Source organism: Gopherus evgoodei, chromosome 1 (assembly GCF_007399415.2).
Source record: "Gopherus evgoodei ecotype Sinaloan lineage chromosome 1, rGopEvg1_v1.p, whole genome shotgun sequence".
NCBI lineage: Eukaryota > Metazoa > Chordata > Testudines > Testudinidae > Gopherus > Gopherus evgoodei.
The window spans coordinates 317,202,092-317,220,036 of NC_044322.1; the positions used below are offsets into that span (position 1 = coordinate 317,202,092).

At 42.6% G+C, this 17,945-nt stretch overlaps 1 pseudogene; it reads left to right on the forward strand.

Annotated features, from left to right (window-relative positions):
- The first annotated feature begins 744 nt into the window (after window positions 1–744).
- Window positions 745–11,900, forward strand: LOC115645138 (annotated as a pseudogene).
- Window positions 11,901–17,945: the final 6,045 nt, after the last annotated feature.

Below are 17,945 nucleotides of genomic sequence, written 5' to 3' on the forward strand. Positions count from 1 at the left end.
AAGAAGACTGAGGGGGGGACCTGATAAGTCTTCAAATATGTTAAGAGTTGTTTTAAAGAGGGCTGTGATCAATTGTTCTCCATGTCCACTGAAGGTAGGACAAAAAGAAAGGCCTTAGTCTGCAGCAAGGAAGATTTAGGTCAGATATTAGGAACGACTTTCTAACTATAATAATAGTTAAGTTCTGGAATAATCTTCCAATGGAAATTGTGGAATCCCCATCACTGGTGTTTTTTAAGATTAGGTTGGATAAACATTTGTCAAGGATGATCTAGGTTTAGTTGGGCCTTCCTCAGCACAGGGGGTGTATTCAATGGCACCTGAAGGTCCCTTCTATCTTCTTCTATAGCTTTGCCAAGGGACTTGTGCGACTAGGGCAGTGTGCAAAGTAAGCAAGGTGTCTTCAGAAAGCCATGTGACCTGTGCAGTGGCATAGCATCGCCTAGACCAGCAAGGCCCAGGCCTAGAGCGGCAAATTTGCAGGGGCAGCAAATTTAAAAAAGCAGCCCAGCATTTTTATAACCGCGGCTTCACGCACACCGCAACTCTACCAATCATGATAGCGCATATTGAAACCACCAATGACGGCGCGATGTGACGCCATTTAGTAAACAACATATGCAGGACTGGAGTCATGACAGTCCTAAGCATTAGCAATATGACCGGCAGGAAGAAATTAAGCAGTTCTCAGTTAAAAAAAATGCTATACAAAAGAAAGAAAAGGAAAATGAAATGACAGTAAAAATGTGCAAAATTGATTCCTTTATTGTATCAGTTGCTGCCAACAGTGAGACAGAAAGAAAAGTTGAAAGAAGTAGTGAAGTAAAAAGTGAAAATATTGGTGTTGATATTGAAAATATTGATGTGTATAAAGTACATATTAAAACTAATAAAGAAATTCTGGCTGCGGTTAGTGTTGAAGAAAATGTTCCAAAAACTAGTGTACCAGGGAGTACTAGGAATCATGTTGATCTGGATATCTTTGACAATACTGCAGAGATTTGTGAATCATGTCAATCAGAAATTCAATCTGACATTGGAATATCTATCATAAGTGATGACCCAGCCCAATGGATATTGAATGATGCTACAATTGAGTATTTATCGAAGCATGGTATTAAACAAAATATTGATAGTGATTTTACTAACTCAAAAAGACAATATACTGATAAAATGAGTGTTCTAACAAAAAAATGTTTGAACAACATCTTTTAAATGGTGAAGTAAAGCCATGGCAATATCTTGTATATTCGGAGAGCAAAGGAGCCGCATTTTGTGCCTCATGTCGATTATTCGGATGGATCTCTAGTTTGGCAACGAGTGGATACCATGACTGGAAAAACTCATCAGCTCGACTACGTGAACATGAAAATTTGACTGAACATAAGAACATAAGAATGACCGTACTGGGTCAAACCAAAGGTCCATCTAGCCCAGTATCTGTCTACCGACAGTGGCCAATGCCAGGTGCCCCAGAGGGAGTGAAGCTAACAGGCAATGATCAAGTGATCTCTCTCCTGCCATCCATCTCCATCCTCTGATGAACAGAGGCTTTGGACACCAATTCTTTACCCTTCCTGGCTAATAGCCATTTATGGACTTAGCCACCATGAATTTATCCAGTTCCCTTTTAAACATTGTTATAGTCCCTGCCTTCACAACCTCCTCAGGTAAGGAGTTCCACAAGTTGACTGTGCGCTGTGTGAAGAAGAACTTCCTTTTATTTGTTTTAAACCTGCTACCTATTAATTTCATTTGGTGACCCCTAGTTCTTGTATTATGGGAATAAGTAAATAACTTTTCCTTATCCACATTCTCAACATCACTCATGATTTTATATACCTCTATCATATCCCCCCTTAGTGTCCTCTTTTCCAGGCTGAAGAGGCCTAGCCTCTTTAATCTTTCCTCATATGGGACCCTCTCCAAACCCCTAATCATTTTAGTTGCCCTTTTCTGAACCTTTTCTAGTGCTAGAATATCTTTTTTGAGGTGAGAAGACCACATCTGTACACAGTATTTGAGATGTGAGCATACCATGGATTTATATAAGGGCAATAATATATTCTCAGTCTTATTCTCTGTCCCCTTTTTAATGATTCCTAACATCTTGTTTGCTTTTTTGACCGCCTCTGCACACTGCGTTGACATCTTCAGAGAACTATCCACGATGATGCCAAGATCTATTTCCTGACTCATTGTAGCTAAATTAGCCCCCATCATATTGTATGTATAGTTGGGGTTATTTTTTCCAATGTGCATCACTTTACATTTATCCACATTAAATTTCATTTGCCATTTTGTTGCCCAATCACTTAGTTTTGTGAGATCTTTTTGAAGTTCTTCACAATCTGCTTTGGTCTTAACTTCTTGAGTAGCTTAGTATCATCTGCAAACTTTGCCACCTCACTGTTTACCCTTTTCTCCAGATCATTTATGAATAAATTGAATAGGATTGGTCCTAGGACTGACCTTTGGGGAACACCACTAGTTACCCCTCTCCATTCTGAGAATTTACCATTAATTCCAACCCTTTGTTCCCTGTCTTTTAGCCAGTTCTCAATCCATGAAAGGACCTTTTCTTTTATCCCATGACAGCTTAATTTATGTAAGAGCCTCTGGTGAGGGAACTTGTCAAAGGCTTTCTGGAAATCTAAGTACACTAGTCCACTGAATCCCCCTTGTCCACATGTTTGTTGACCCCTTCAAAGAACTCTAACAGATTAGTAAGACACGATTTCCCTTTACAAAAACCATGTTGACTATTGCTGAGCAGTTTATGTTTTTCTATGTGTCTGACAATTTTATTCTTAACTATTGTTTTGACTAATTTGCCCGGTACCGAAGTTAGTCTTACCGGTCTGTAATTGCCGGAATCACCTCTAGAGCCCTTTTTAAATATTGGTGTTACATTAGCTAACTTCCAGTCATTGGGTACCGAAGCCGATTTAAAGGACAGGTTACAAACCTTAGTTAATAGTTCCGCAACTTCATATTTGAGTTATTTCAGAACTCTTGGGTGAATGCCATCTGGTCCCTGTGACTTGTTAATGTTGAGTTTATCAATTAATTCCAAAACCTCCTCTAGTGACACTTCAATCTGTGACAGTTCCTCAGATTTGTCACCTACAAAAGCCAGTTCAGGTTTGGGAATCTCCCTAACATCCTCAGCCATGAAGACTGAAGCAAAGAATCCATTTAGTTTCTCCGCAATGACTTTATCGTCTTTAAGTGCTCCTTTTGTATTTTGATCGTCAAGGGGCCCCATTGGTTGTTTAGCAGGCTTCCTGTTTCTGATGTACTTAAAAAACATTTTGTTATTACCTTTGGAGTTTTTGGCTAGCCGTTCTTCAAACTCCTCTTTGGCTTTTCTTATTACACTCTTGCACTTAAGCTGGCAGTGTTTGTGTTCCTTTCTATTTGCCTCACTAGGATTTGACTTCCACTCTTTAAAGGAAGTCTTTTTATCTCTCACTGCTTCTTTTACATGGTTGTTAAGCCACAGTGGCTTTTTTTTTTTTAGTTCTTTTACTGTGTTTCTTAATTTGGGGTATACATTGAAGTTGGGCCTCTATTTTGGTGTCTTTAAAAAGGGCCCATGCAACTAGCAGGGATTTCACTTTAGTCACTGTACCTTTTAACTTTTGTTTAACTAACCCCTTCATTTTTGTATAGTTCCCCCTTTTGAAATTAAATGCCACAGTGTTGGGCTGTTGAGGTGTTCTTCCCACCACAGGGATGTTGAATGTTGTTGTATTGTGGTCACTGTTTCCAAGCGATCCTGCTATAGTTACCTCTTGGACCAGCTCCTGTGCTCCACTCAGGATTAAATCAAGAGTTGCCTCTCCCCTTGTGGGTTCCCGTACCAGCTGCTCCATAAAGCAGTCATTTAAAGTATCGAGAAATTTCATCTCTGCATTTCGTCCTGAAGTGAAATGTTCCCAGTCAATATGGGGATAATTGAAATCCCCCACTATTATTGGGTTCTTAATTTTGATAGCCTCTCTCATTTCTCTTAGCATTTCATCATCACTATTACTGTCCTGGTCAGGTGGTCGATAATAGATCCCTAATGTTATAATTTTATTAGAGCATGAAATTTCTATCGATAGCAATTCTATGGAACATGTCGATTCGCTGAAGATTTTTTCTTCATTTGAATTTACATTTTCTTTCACATATACTGCCACTTCTCCCCCTGCACGACCTGTTCTGTCCTTCCAATATATTTTGTACCCCAGAATGATTGCGTCCCATTGATTGCTCTCAGTCCACCAGGTTTCTGTGATGCCTATTATATCAATATCCTCCTTTATCACAAGGCACTCTAGTTCACCCATCTTATTATTTAGACTTCTAGCATTTGAGTACAAGCACCTTAAAAACTTGTCCTTGTTTATTTGTCTGCCCTTTTCTGATGTGCCAGATTCTTTTTTATGTAACTATTTATCATCTGATTCGGCCCTTACATTATCCTCTTCCGACCTTTGTTCCTGATTATAACTTGGAGATTCTCTATCATCAGACTCTCCCCTAAGAGAAATCTGTGTCTGATCCACATGCTCCTCTGCAGCAGTCGGCTTTCCCCCATCTCCTAGTTTAAAAACTATTCTACAACCTTTTTAATGTTTAATGCCAACAGCCTGGTTCCACTTTGGTTTAGGTGGAGCCCATCTCTCTTGTACAGGCTCCTCCCATCCCAAAAGTTTCCCCAGTTCCTAATGAACGTAAACCCCTCCTCTCTATGCCATCATCTCATCCATGCATTGAGGCTCTGAAGCTCTGCCTGCCTACCTGGCCCTGCACGTGGAATTGGGAGCATTTTTGAGAATGCCACCATAGAGGTCCTGGATTTCAGTCTCTTCCCTAGCAGCTTAAATTTGGCTTCCAGGACATCTCTCCTACCTTTCCCTATGTCATTGGTACCTACGTGTACCACGACCACCAGCTCCTCCCCACCACTGCACATAAGTCTGTCTAGATGCCTCGAGAGATCCGCAACCTTTGCACCAGGCAGGTAAGTCACCACACGGTTCTCCCTATCATCACAAACCCAGCTATCTACGTTTCTAATGATCAAATCATGTGTACTGACAATGGTGAGAAGAGGAGAGAGATCTGGAAGAATTGATATGAATCTAAAATTTCAAATGGAAGAAGACATTGTTTATTGGAGAAATGTTTTGAAGAGGATTGTAGCAGTGGTAAAGAAACTTTCAAACAGAGGACTTGCATTTAGAGGTAAAATGGAAAAATTTTGAACACCTTATAATGACAATTACATGATGGCCCTTGAGCTTTTCACAGAATTCGACCCATTTTTAGCAAGTCACATTGCACGTTACAGAAATGAAGGTCGAGGTAACATACTTTATTTAATGAATTTATAAAACTGATGGCTTCAAATGTGATCTCAAATATAATTAAAGAAGTAAAAGAAGCCAAATATTTCTCAATAAGCATTGTCTCAACTCCCGACATATCTCATGTTGATCAATTGGCTTTCATACTGAGATATGTAAATGATGATGGCATACCAGTAGAGAGGTTTTTTTGTTTTTTACCAAATACTGGCCACAAATCAGAACAGTTAGCTGATGCTGTACTTTCAATTTTGGATTGTTATGGATTAGATATCACAAACTGCCGTGGCCAGTCGTACGACAAAGCCACTAACATGTCTGGTGTATATAGCGGTTTGCAAGCAAGAATTAAGAATATAAATCCTTACGCTGTGTAGGTGCCTTGCTCTGCGCATTCTTTAAATCTGGTTGGAGTATGTGCAGCAGAAAGTTGTCAAGAAGCATGTTCGTTTTTCTCAACATGTTCGTTTTTTTCTGCCTTTACTCACCGGTGGGAGATTTTACTTTCTAATTTGAAGCCAGGCAGTAAAGTAATAAAAAGACTTTCTGAGACTTGATGGTCATCTCAAGTGGAAGCTTGTCATAATTTGAGTGAAAACTGGAATGCTATAATTAAAGCCTTAAATACAATAAAGCAGTGGTCCCCAACGCAGTGGCCGCTGGTGCCATGGTGCCCACCAGGGCATTGTGTGCCTGCCTAGTGCCCAGCAGGGGAGAGAAGCCACAGCCCTCCGCCTGCTGGGGACAGAGAACTCCGGGACCCGCAGGCTGCGGGCGCCGGCATTCTCTGTCCCTGGCAGGTGCGGGGCTGCAGCTTCTCTCCGGCTTCTCCAGGGCTGCAGGCTGTGGGCGCCGGTGTTCTCTGTCCCTGGCAAGTGCGGGGACCACTGCAATAAAGGAAGATGCTACTGAGGCTACGTCTTCACTACCCGCTGTATCGGCGGGTAGCAATCGATTGCTCGGGGATCGATATATCGTGTCTCATCTAGACATGATATATCGATCCCCGAACGTGCTTAATTGATTCCGGAACTCCACCAACCTCAACGGAGTTGCGGAGTCGACATGGGGAGCCGCGGACATCGATCCCACGCTGTGAGGACGGTGAATAATCCAATCTTAGATACTTCGACTTCAGCTACGTGACATAGCTGAAGTTGCGTATCTGAGATTGATTTTCCCCCATAGCGTAGACCAGCCCAGAGAAACCTGTTACACCTGTTATAGGCCTGCAGCAAAAACTCGATTGACTTGCGGCAGCTTTTATGACTGTATTTTGGAGCTCACTCTTGGAAAGATTTCATACAACTAGCCAAAAACTGCAAAATGTTTATATCGATATACAGTTGTAGAGCTCTACAACTCACTAATAGGATACATTAACTCTATGTGGGACTTGTTTATATGTACGAAAAGAAAGCCAAATTAAAATCTGAAATTGAAGACTACAAATCTGACACAAGGCAAAAAAGAAAGTGTAAACTGCAAGCTGAGGAAACACACAAAATTGAAGTGGAAATGTGTGGTAGAAATAAATTTAAAGTAGATACCTTTTTAACAATACTAGACCTTGTATGTTCCAAATTAAAATGCAGAAGTAATGCGTATTGAGAAATTTATGGCAGATTTCAGTTTCTCTCTAACATTACCAATACTTCAACAGCAGATATAACAGTTCATGTTAAAAAATTACAGCTGTGCTACCACAGAGATTTAGAAGAATCATTTGTGAATGAGTGTCTACATTTTCAACAGTATTTGGAAGGCGTCGACAGGGCCGCCCAGAGAGGGGGGCAAGTGGGCAATTTGCCCCAGGCCCTGGGCCCCACAGGAGCCCACACGAGAATGGCGGAGGCTCAGCTCCGCCATCCCCCCAACACCTCAGTGCGTCCTGGACAGCGCTGCAGCCGCGTGGCTGGGGGGGGGGGGGCTGACCTCTGCCCCGCTCAGAGCTGCATGGTAAGGGGGTGGGGCTGCGAGCTAGGGGCCGAGTGGTTCCTCCCCTTACCACGTGCTCTGAGTGGGGAGGAGCTCAGCCCCTGTCCCCTGAGCCACGCGGCTGCTGTGCTGTTGAGAGCTGCTTCTCGAAGCGCACACTGAGGTACCAGGAGCCGGGGGTAAGCGGCCGGGGCTGGGGGGGTTGGATAAGGGGCAGGGAGTCCCGGGGACAGTCAGGGGACAGGGAGGGGGGGTTGGATGGGGCAGAGGTTCACGGAGGTGGCCAAGGGACAAGGAAGCGGGGGTTTGGATTGGGGGAGTGGTCAGGGGACAAGGAGCAGGATGGGTCAGGGATTATAAAAAATCTCATTTCAATTGAAATGTTAGCAGGGTTTTTATTGTTTGTTTTTGTTTTTCTGCTTCTTGGTGAAACAAGAACCAAAAAAGCCTCCAAGGTTTTCAATTTGTTGTTACCCCTCTGTGCTGCCTCCTTTCTCTCACGCTTTACCTTTTTCTCTCCCTGCCCTGAGAGGGAAAAGGAGGTGAGGAGAAGGAAAGCCTAAGAGAGGAAAAGCTCAATGAAAACCATTTTAAAGACTTTAAGTGGAAAACAAAAGTTGAATGAAACAGCATTTTCTACACATTTTTTCTTAAATGTTATTTTGATTGAACAAAAAAATCACCCAGCTTTAGTTGTAACAGCACAGACTTCTGTACGCTCCTTATGCCTAGCCTGAATGGCCCACTGGCCTAAGTTCGGTCTCATAGGGCGCACCTGCTAAATATGGCTTGCTTACCTTAACTCTCAGCTTCTCACCCAGCCTCTGTCCCAGTGCCTAGATATCTGGCTGAAACTGTTACTTTTGCTGGATGGCATGAGCACATTCCTCCTTCTGACCTGTGACTGAGTCACTCCTTGGGCAAAGAACAAAAATAGTGTATTTCTGCTCTTCAGATTAACCACAAGATATTTCTACATTATTTTAGCCAAGTATGTGCTTGGCCTGCCTTTTATGGCTCAGTCATGTGCAGGTAGGCGAAATAGTGGGTGAAAAACTTGTTGAAGGACAGTAATCAAGGAATGGTTATCAATGATACACTTTCAAACTGGGGAAACGTGTCCAGCAGGTCCCACAGGGGTCCAGTACTATTCAATATTTTCATAAATCAATTGGATAATGGAGTTGAAAGTCCACTTATGCAATTTGCAGAAGACACCAGGCTGAGAGGTGTTGAAAGCACTTTGGAGGACAGGATTAGAATTTGAAATGCCCTCGATAAATTGGAGGATTGGTCTGAAATCAGCAGATGAAATTAAATAAAAACAAGTGCAAAGTACTACACTTAGGAATGAAAATCAAATGCATAACTACAAAATGGGGAATAACTAGCTAGGCAATAGTACTGCTGGAAAGGATCTGGGGATTATAGTGAATCACAAAGTGAATGTGTCAACAATATGATGCAGCTACAAAAGAGACTAATATAATAGGTTGTTATGACATATGTTGCAACCTTGTGCAGTATCTCTGGGGATACATATTGTATTAAACTTGCGAATGGTTTGTGTATCACTGTGGGCCAGGGACTGCATGCAACTGGAGACAGTGGAGGAGATTGAGGGGGAATGATACCACAGCTCCTCCAAGAACTAAAAGCAGTGGATGGTGATTTAAGGTGAATCACTCAGGTTGTAAAGACCTCCAGAGAGGTACCATGCCTGGGGACGCTTGCATAAACCGGTTCAAACTAGGTTTTCCAGAGACCAACTGACTAAGAAAGGATGTGTGGCTGACTCAGGGCCTTCTTTTGATTCAGCAAGCAGACAAGTCCTTCTGACCAAAGACGCTACACTTCCAGAAGGGCTGGAATAACTTTGGCTTACTAGGGCCCCCATCAGATTGAGCAGTGACATCTGATAAGCTTTTAGAGTGTGTCATAACCATACAGTTAAGAGTTAATTCCTCTTTTGCCTGTAAAGGGTTAAGAAGATCACACAACCTAGCTGACACCTGATCAACAGGACCAATAAGGAGATAAGATACTTTCAAATCTGGGAGGAATGAAAGTCTTTGTCTGTCTATTGTTATGCTTTTGTGCTTTTGCCAGAGAAGATCAAGGAGGCAAGCCATCTCACTCCATTAAAATTCAAAAGTTTTGGATTTTTTTTAAGCAGAATTTTTTTATTGTTTCTTTAAACAATGAAACACAGCAAACAGCAAATATTTGGCCACACACTTCTGAAACCCCAAATCATGTTCAGGTTTTGGTAGACTTTATTCCAGCTTTTCAATTAAAAAAATCAACAAATTTTGAAAGAAAGCAGACATTGTCCATGATTTTTTCTGCTTTTTAAAACCCCCTATTTTTAGATCCAAAAAAAGTTTTGACGGAAAATATTTGTCCAACCTTTTAAATGAGCTTTAGTGCCTTTTAGCGCTAGCTGATGCTGAGAACACTGGTCTACAGTTTTTGAGAAGTTGTCTGCTTCAGAGATAAAATGTGATATTTATTATGTATTTTGATGTGCTGAATTCAAATATGACAATTAAAACAACTGATTGGCTACTGTTTTTAAGATATTTAAGTTTTTACATTTTATGTCTATGTATATTGTGTAGATAGTAGAGTTTTAATCATAAATTGTAAACCTAGGTCTTTTCATGTGTTTATGGTTGCTTTACATGATAATATTTCACCTGTCCTGTTTATGTAACATTTTAAAAATCAGCAAAAGGGTTATATAAATAAAATTTATTATGAAACTAAAGGCAAAAAACTAGTATGTACATAGTTTAGTCCTATTCAGTGTCTACTAGGCGCTTCTTGGCTTGTCTCTTGTATTCATTAAATGGAGCATCTCTTGTCACTGTCCAGCAATAGTCTGCAAGCATTGATGGGCTCTATTTGCCCTGATAGCCTGCCAGGAGATTCCACTGCTGTAGTCTGGAGCCCAACAGCTCTGCCTTACTCTTGGGTAGTTCCAAAGCCCTGACAAGGTCATTCAGTTCACCTTGTGTTAGGAGGTGTGGTTCAGAGGAGGAGGATGGGAGAAAATGTGGGTCCTGTGACATTGATGGTTCAGGACCAGAAGTTTCATCCTCTTCCTCTTCCTCGTCTGACTCAAGTGAGAATGATTCTGGTGCATCAGGAACTGGCAGTCCTTCTCCGTGGGGTACTGGGCGTATAGCTGATGGAATGTTTGGATAATGCACAGTCCACTTTTTCTTCTTTGACACACCTTTCCCAACTGGAGGCACCATGCAGAAGTAACAATTGCTGGTATGATCTGTTGGCTCTCTCCAAATCATTGGCACTGCAAAAGGCATAGATTTCCTTTTCCTGTTCAACCACTGGTGAAGATTTGTTGCACAAGTGTTGCAGTATATGTGTGGGGCCCACCTCTTGTCCTGATCTCCAATTTTGCAGCCAAAATAAAGGTGATAGGCTTTCTTAACCATAGTGGTTATACTGCGTTTTGTGATGCAAAAGTCATTTCCCCACAAACATAGCAGAAGTTATCTGCACTGTTCACACAAGTATGAGGCATCTCTGCTCACTTTGGCTAACAGAAATGTGTCCCTTTGCAAAATCAAACACTGACAAATAAGAGAGCACGACACTGTATGATTTCTAGAGCTGATATAGGGCAATTTGTTCAGCAGAGTGATGTAAGCTTCGTTATGATTGCATCATGACTTCTAGGAATAACATGATGCAATTCATATCATGTATGATGGAATACCAGTTTCAGATTGCATCATTCATTGTTTTGCCTAAAAAGCAAGTACTGTCCAAACCCAGTCATAGATTTATTCATAGATCCAGTCAAAGATGTATTTTAGTCATTTCTGGTTTAAACTGAGATCCCTTCCCTTTATAACTCACTTATCCTCCGCCATTCCCAGGTCAAGGGTCGTATATACTGACCCAATAGCATATCTTGAAAATAGAGCCAATCAACAATTTTAAGCATAATTTTCATTCTCAGTGACCCAGAATTAGTAAAGCTGGACTACATTTATTTCAGAAGCATTTTGGCTGTAGAGCAGTGGAACCAGTGATACCTTGTAAAAGTGACTTGAAAAGAAATTTTCTCAAAACTGGGTTTGTGCTGAGATGCAGAAGGTTTTTAATGTTTTCCCAGGGCCACCTGGGGGGGGGCAAGTGGGGCAATTTTCCCCGGGCCCCTCAGGGGCACCCACGAGAATACAGTATTCTATAGTATTGCAACTTTTTTTATAGAAGGGGCCCCCAAAATTGCTTTGCCCCAGGCCCCCTGAATCCTCTGAAATACCTGAAAATGAAAAGAAGTCAATTATAAGATATTGCAGCCTTCTTCGAAATCGAAACATTCATTCAGTATATCCAAATCATGATATTGCCTTCTGAATGCTCGTTTGCATATCTGCTACAAACTGCTCAGTGGAACGATCATTTTCCGCATTAAAAAGGGTGAAAAACTATTTGAGGGCTATTCTCACTGAAGAAAAATTAAACTCTGTTTCTCTCTTGACAAGTGAAAAGGATCTAAGAACTTCTCTGGATTATACAGAATTAATTAATAAGTTTGCCGCTCAAAGGTGTAGGCGTAAATAAATGTAATTACTTAGTACTCAGATACTTTTATTTCTTTCATTGTATCTACATAAAATAAAAAATAAATATTTGATATACACCAAACCCCTGCTTGAACACAGCGTTTTGGATCCATGTGTGGTCCCACGCTATAAGCAAAATCGCGCTATACAGATGCACGTTCAAGCGAGGATCTGCTGTATTCATAATTTTATTTATAATAAAACTTGTAAATGTTCAATTATTTTAATGATATTTAGATTTATTTTAGTTCAAATGAATTTGTAAAAAAACTAAAACAAGTTCATATGGGGCTAGCCGCCGGGGGCTGCAATTATTTCAGGGCCAAGGGGCGGCAAAATCATTAATCCACCACTGGACCTGAGTATAAACATTTAAACTGCACTCATCATCATGGCATCTAAGACCAGGACCTTCAACTGGATCCATGTGGATATTTGTGCCTGCACAGAGCCTCAGTATAGTAATGGGACCTAGATGTTGTTATGGCATTGTTACACTTCTGATCTCAGTGGTTAGCTAATATTCAGAGCATTGCAGATTAATTCCATTAAAGAGAGAAAGTAATGATGGAGTCAGGTATTCCTTTGATGCAATCCTGTGTATTTACAAAGAATGTGCGCAAACTCGTATTTTCCTGAACACAGTAGGAATGAAAGAGCAGGCCGTTTCTTTGCTTACAATTCCAAGCCTATTTCCAGCCAGTACTCAGCTCAAAAAGGTATATTGACTTTCAGGATCACACTACAAGTGCTTCTCTTGCTGTCTCCTTGGCTTTTCCACTGCCTTCTCCCTGACTCTTCTCCACGTACTCTGCTTATAGACTCACTCCTTCACTAAACAAAACCCAGTGAATATTCCCACACACATAATTCAGTTTCTCACTGGTCTTGTATGTGACCAGAAGTTTTGAATTTCAATGAAAAATTATCAGAAAATGTTGAACATTTCTATTTACCCTAAGAACATAACAGCTGCCATGCTAGGTTAAACTAATCATTCTTCTAGCCCAGTATCTTGTCTCCAACTGTGGCCGTACCAAAATTTCAGGGAGAGTGTACAGAAAAGGGCAATTTTGGTGTGATCCACCCCTTTCTTCCATTCCCAACTTTTGAGTTTTAGGGTCACCTGGAGCATGGGGTTCCATTCCCATCAGAGGTTAGGGTCACCTGGAGCAGGGGGTTGCATCCCTGACGTCTTGTCTAATAGCCATTGATCCTCCATGAACTTATTTTTTTTTAACCAAATTATACTTTTGGCCGTCACAACATCCCATAGTAATAAGTTCCACTGGTTAATTGTTCATTGTGTGAAAAACTACTTCTTGTTGTTTGTACTAAACCTGCTGCATATTAATTTCATCAGGTGATCCTGTTTTTTGTATTGTAGGAAAGGGTAAATAACATATCTCTAATCACTTTTTCCACACAATTCATGATTTTATAGAGTTCTATCATATCCCCCCTTAATCAACTCTTTTCTAAGATGAATAGCCCTAGTCTTATAAGTCCCGCATCATATGGAATCTGTTCCATACTCTTGATCATCTATGTTGCCCTTCTCCAAACCCTTTCCAGTTCCACTATTATTCTTTTTGAGATGGGGCACAATATTCAAGAGGTGGGTGCACCGTGGATTTATATAGACTCATAGACTTTAAGGTCAGAAGGGACCATTATGCTCATCTAGTCTGACCTCCTGCACAATGCAGGCCACACAATCTCACCCATCCACTTCTATAACAAACCCCTAACCTATGTCTGAATTATTGAAGTCCTTAAATTGTGGTTTGAAGACCTCATGCTGCAGAGAATCCTCCAGCAAGTGACATTATGATATTTTCTGTCTTATTTTCTATCCCTTTTCTAATAGTTCCTATTATTTTGTTAGCCTTTATGAGTACTGCTGCACACTGAGCTGAAGTTTTCAGAGAACTATCCATGGTGATGCCAAGATCTCTTTCTTGAGTAGTAGCAGCTAATTTAGAACCCATCATTGTATACATATAGTTGGGATTATTTTTCCCCAATGTGCACTACTTTGTGCTTATCAATGTTGAATTTCATCTGCCATTTTGTTGCACAGTCATCCATTTTTGTGAGATTCCCCTCTAACTCTTCGCAATGAGCTTTGGACTTAACTATCTTGAATAAATTTTATAGCATCTGCAAACTTTGCCACTTCAATATTCACTCCCTTTTCCAGATCATTAATGAATATGTTGAACAGTAGAGGTACCAGTATAGATACTGGGAGGACCCCACTGCTTACCTCTCTCCATTTTGAAAACCATTTATTGCTACCCTTTGTTTCCTATCTTTTAACCAGTTATTGACCCATGAGAGAACCTTCCCTCTTATCTCATGACTTCTTACTTTGCTTAAGGGCCTTCGGCATATGACCTTGTCAAAGGCTTTCTGAAAATCCAATATTATATACACTGAATCACCCTTATCCACAAATTTCTTTGACATCCTTAAAAAATTAAAATAGATTAGTGAGGCATGACTACACTTTGCAAAAAATCATGTTGACTCTTCCTCACAGGGCTGGCTCTAGCAATTTTGCCGCCCCAAGCACGGCAGCATGCCGCGAGGGGCCCTCTGCCACTCGCCGGTCCCGCGGCTCCGGTGGACGTCCCGCAGGCGTGCCTGTGGATGCTCCCCCGGAGCCACGGACCAGCGGACCCTCCACAGGCATGCCTGCGGGAGGTCCACCGGAGCTGCCTGCAGCCCTCCCAGCAACTGGCATAGCGCCCCCAGCAGCATGCTGCCCCAAGCACACGCTTGACGCTCTGTGGCCTGGAGCCGGCCCTGCTTCCTCAACAAATTATATTTATCTGTGTCTGATCATTCTGTGCTTTACTATAATTTCTACTGATTTGCCTGACACTGAAGTTAGGCCCACCAACCTGTAATAGCAAGGATTGCTTCTGGAGCCTTTTAAAAAAATCAGTGTCACATTAGCTACGCTCGACTTATCTGATACAAAGGCTGTTTTTAGTGATAGGTTACTTACCACAGTTAGCAGTTCTGCAGTTTCATACGTGAGTTCCTTCATAACTCTTGGGTGAATACCATCAGGTCCTGATGACTTATTACTGTTTAAATTATCAATTTATTCTAAAACCTCTTTTATTTACACATCATTCTGGGACAGTACTTCAGAATTGTCACCAAAAAGAATAGCTGTGATGTGGGGATCTCTCCCACATCAATGGGCGGCAGGTATCATAGGCCAGGGGAGGCTGATCCCCCTCCCCCCCGCAAACAGCCCCCAAGGAGTGCCTGCTTCTAGAGTTCCCGCTCTTTCGTGGTCCTGGCTGGGACAGGATGGTCTGCCCCCAGGACTGGGGGAGGCTGGGGCTATACACCTGGTGCTCCTGGGGCTCGGGTCAGGGGCATTGGGCTGCACTACCCACATTGGACTCTGGGATTGGGTTTAGGGGTGCTGTGGCCGCGCCAGCCACCAGCACTCCAGGGCTGGGTCCAGGGGCACTGCGGCTGCACCACCTGCCCCGCACTCCAGTGTAGGGGTGAGGGTTGCTGGGGCAGCCTGGGGCTGGGGTGGGGTGGCCAGCGGCTGTGGTGGGGATGCTCTGGGTTCCAGCAGGGAAGGGGAGAAGAAGGGATCAGGGAGGGGAAGGGCCTTGAGCAGAAGGGGAGGGGCGGGGGGCTAGCCTCCCCCAACAGCCAATTCACCCACTGCCCATGCCCCAGGAGCAGTGCCAGGGTTTCTGACGCCCTAGGCAGACAGCCATTTCGCCGCCCCCCACGGGTATGGTGGACCTACTGCAGTCATGCCGGCGGACAGTCAGCTGCTGGAAAGGTTCCGGTGGAGCTGCCGCAGTGATGCCGGCGGGCGGTCCGCTGGTCTAAAGGCTCCGGTGACCTGCCGCAGGCATGACTGCGGTAGGTCCGCTGGAGCCTTTAGACCAGCCCACCGTCTGCCGAAATAACTGCGGAAGCTCCACCGGAGCCTTTCCAGCAGCGGACCGTCCGCCGGCATGACTGCGGTAGGTCCACTGGACCCACGTGCCACCCCCCCCAGCAAAATAGCCCCCCCCCAAATTCTGGCGCCCTAGGCCATTGCCTAGGTCGCCTAAATGGTAGCGCCGGCCCTGCCATGCCCACATCCTCTGCAGTGAAGACCAATTCATTTAGCTTCTCTGCAATGGCCTTGTCTTCCTTGAGTGCTCCTTTAATACCTTCATAAGCTAGTGGCCCAAGTGCCAGTTTGGCATGCTTCCTGGTTCTGATCTACTTACACATTTTCTTTTTGTTAGCTTTTTCATTGCTAGGATTTGAGAAGCAACTTGCTTTCTTGGCCTGCCTTATTATACTTTTACACTTACCCTGCCAGAGTTTGTGTTCCTTCCTATCACCCTTCCTAGGCCTTGACTTCCACATCCAAAAAGTGCCTTTCTGTCTCTAATGCCATCCATTACACTGTTGTTTAACCACGGTGACCTTTTTTTTTTTTTTGGTCCTCTTATTATCTTTTCCAATTTGGGGTATACAAACCTCTATTACTCTGAACCCCTATTATGGCATTTTTAAAAGTCCCCATGGTGCTGGTGGTCAGTAGTATATTCCTACTGCTATATACTCTTATTATTCAAGCATGGAATTTCTATCTATAGAGATTCATCTATGGTAAGGTTTGCTTCATTTAAAAGTTTTACTTTATTTGACTCTATGCTTTCTTCACACCAACATGACCTATTCTGTCATTTCTATATATTTTAAACCTTGGTATTACCATGTCCCATTGATTGTCCTCATTCTACCAAGTTTCCATGATGCCTATTATATCATTCCCTTCCACTCTTTCCCTATCATCCTTCCATATATAATTCCCCACTGGCAGCTGACATACAGAAAAGATATCTGAATGCAGTTACACTCAGAGTTCCAAGTACCTGAGGCCTAGAAGGGCCTTTTTTGCCTCCTTGCCGCTGCTCAAAATGTGTCTAGGAGCAGCTGTAGCACTGCTGCCTCTCCAGGGTGGGGAGTCTCTCTGTGGCCAGCCCTTTAGAAACAGTTATTAGGCATCACACAAGTCACGGTTCAGCAAAGTGCTTAAACATATGCCTAACTTTAAGCATATGTATGATAAATGAGAGGGGGGATAGCTCCCTTTTCCGGACACCCACCCAGACAGTTAGCTATAGAATCCCTCTTGGTAGCTGTTCTCTACTTGCTTTACCTGTAAAGGGTTAAAAATTGTGACTGCATGCATGGGTAAAGGGAAATAAGTGGGCACCTCACCAAAAGAGCCAATGGGAGGGCTAGAACTTTTTTAAATTGGGAAAAAACTTCCGTTTGTCTATGTGTTATGGTTCTCCAGGGAAGAGGGGAATGGGGCAGCAGTTATGTTGTGAGAAGCTGAAGGCCAGCTATGAAAATCATCAGACTCATACCTAGAATTGCTTATTTGGAACCCAAATATGTAAGCAGATCAGAAAATGTATAGGAAGACGCAATTAGGTTTATTTTGTTTGTTTCTCATGGCTTATGGATTCCTCTATGTTGACCCCAGATGCTTCTGTTGCTTATAACCTTTAAGTTGAATCCCCATAAAATTATTTTGGGTGCTTAATTTTTGGAATTGCTTTTTTAAAACTCTAGCAATAGTCTGAGTTTTCAGATGTATTTTCTTCCTTTTCATTTATTTTTACCTTTTTTAAGAACAGGATTGGGGTTTTTGTGTCTTAAGAGGTTTGTGCACGTGTTTTTTAGTTAGCTGGTGACAACAGCTGATTTCTTTGTTTTCCTTTCTCAGCCCTTCAACAGAGTGGGGGTGAAAGGGCTTGAGGGTATCCCTCAGGAAGGAATTCCCAAGTGCGCCTTCTTGGGTTCCAAGGGGTTTTGCATTTGGGTAGTGGCAGCATCTACCCATCTAAGGTCAGGGAGAAGCTGTGACCTTGGCAGTTTAATACCAGCCTGGAGTGGCCAGTATTAACTTTTGGAGTCCTTGCGGGCTCCCACCTTCTGCACTCAAAGTGCCAGAGTGGGGAATATGACAATATGAATAGTCCTACTG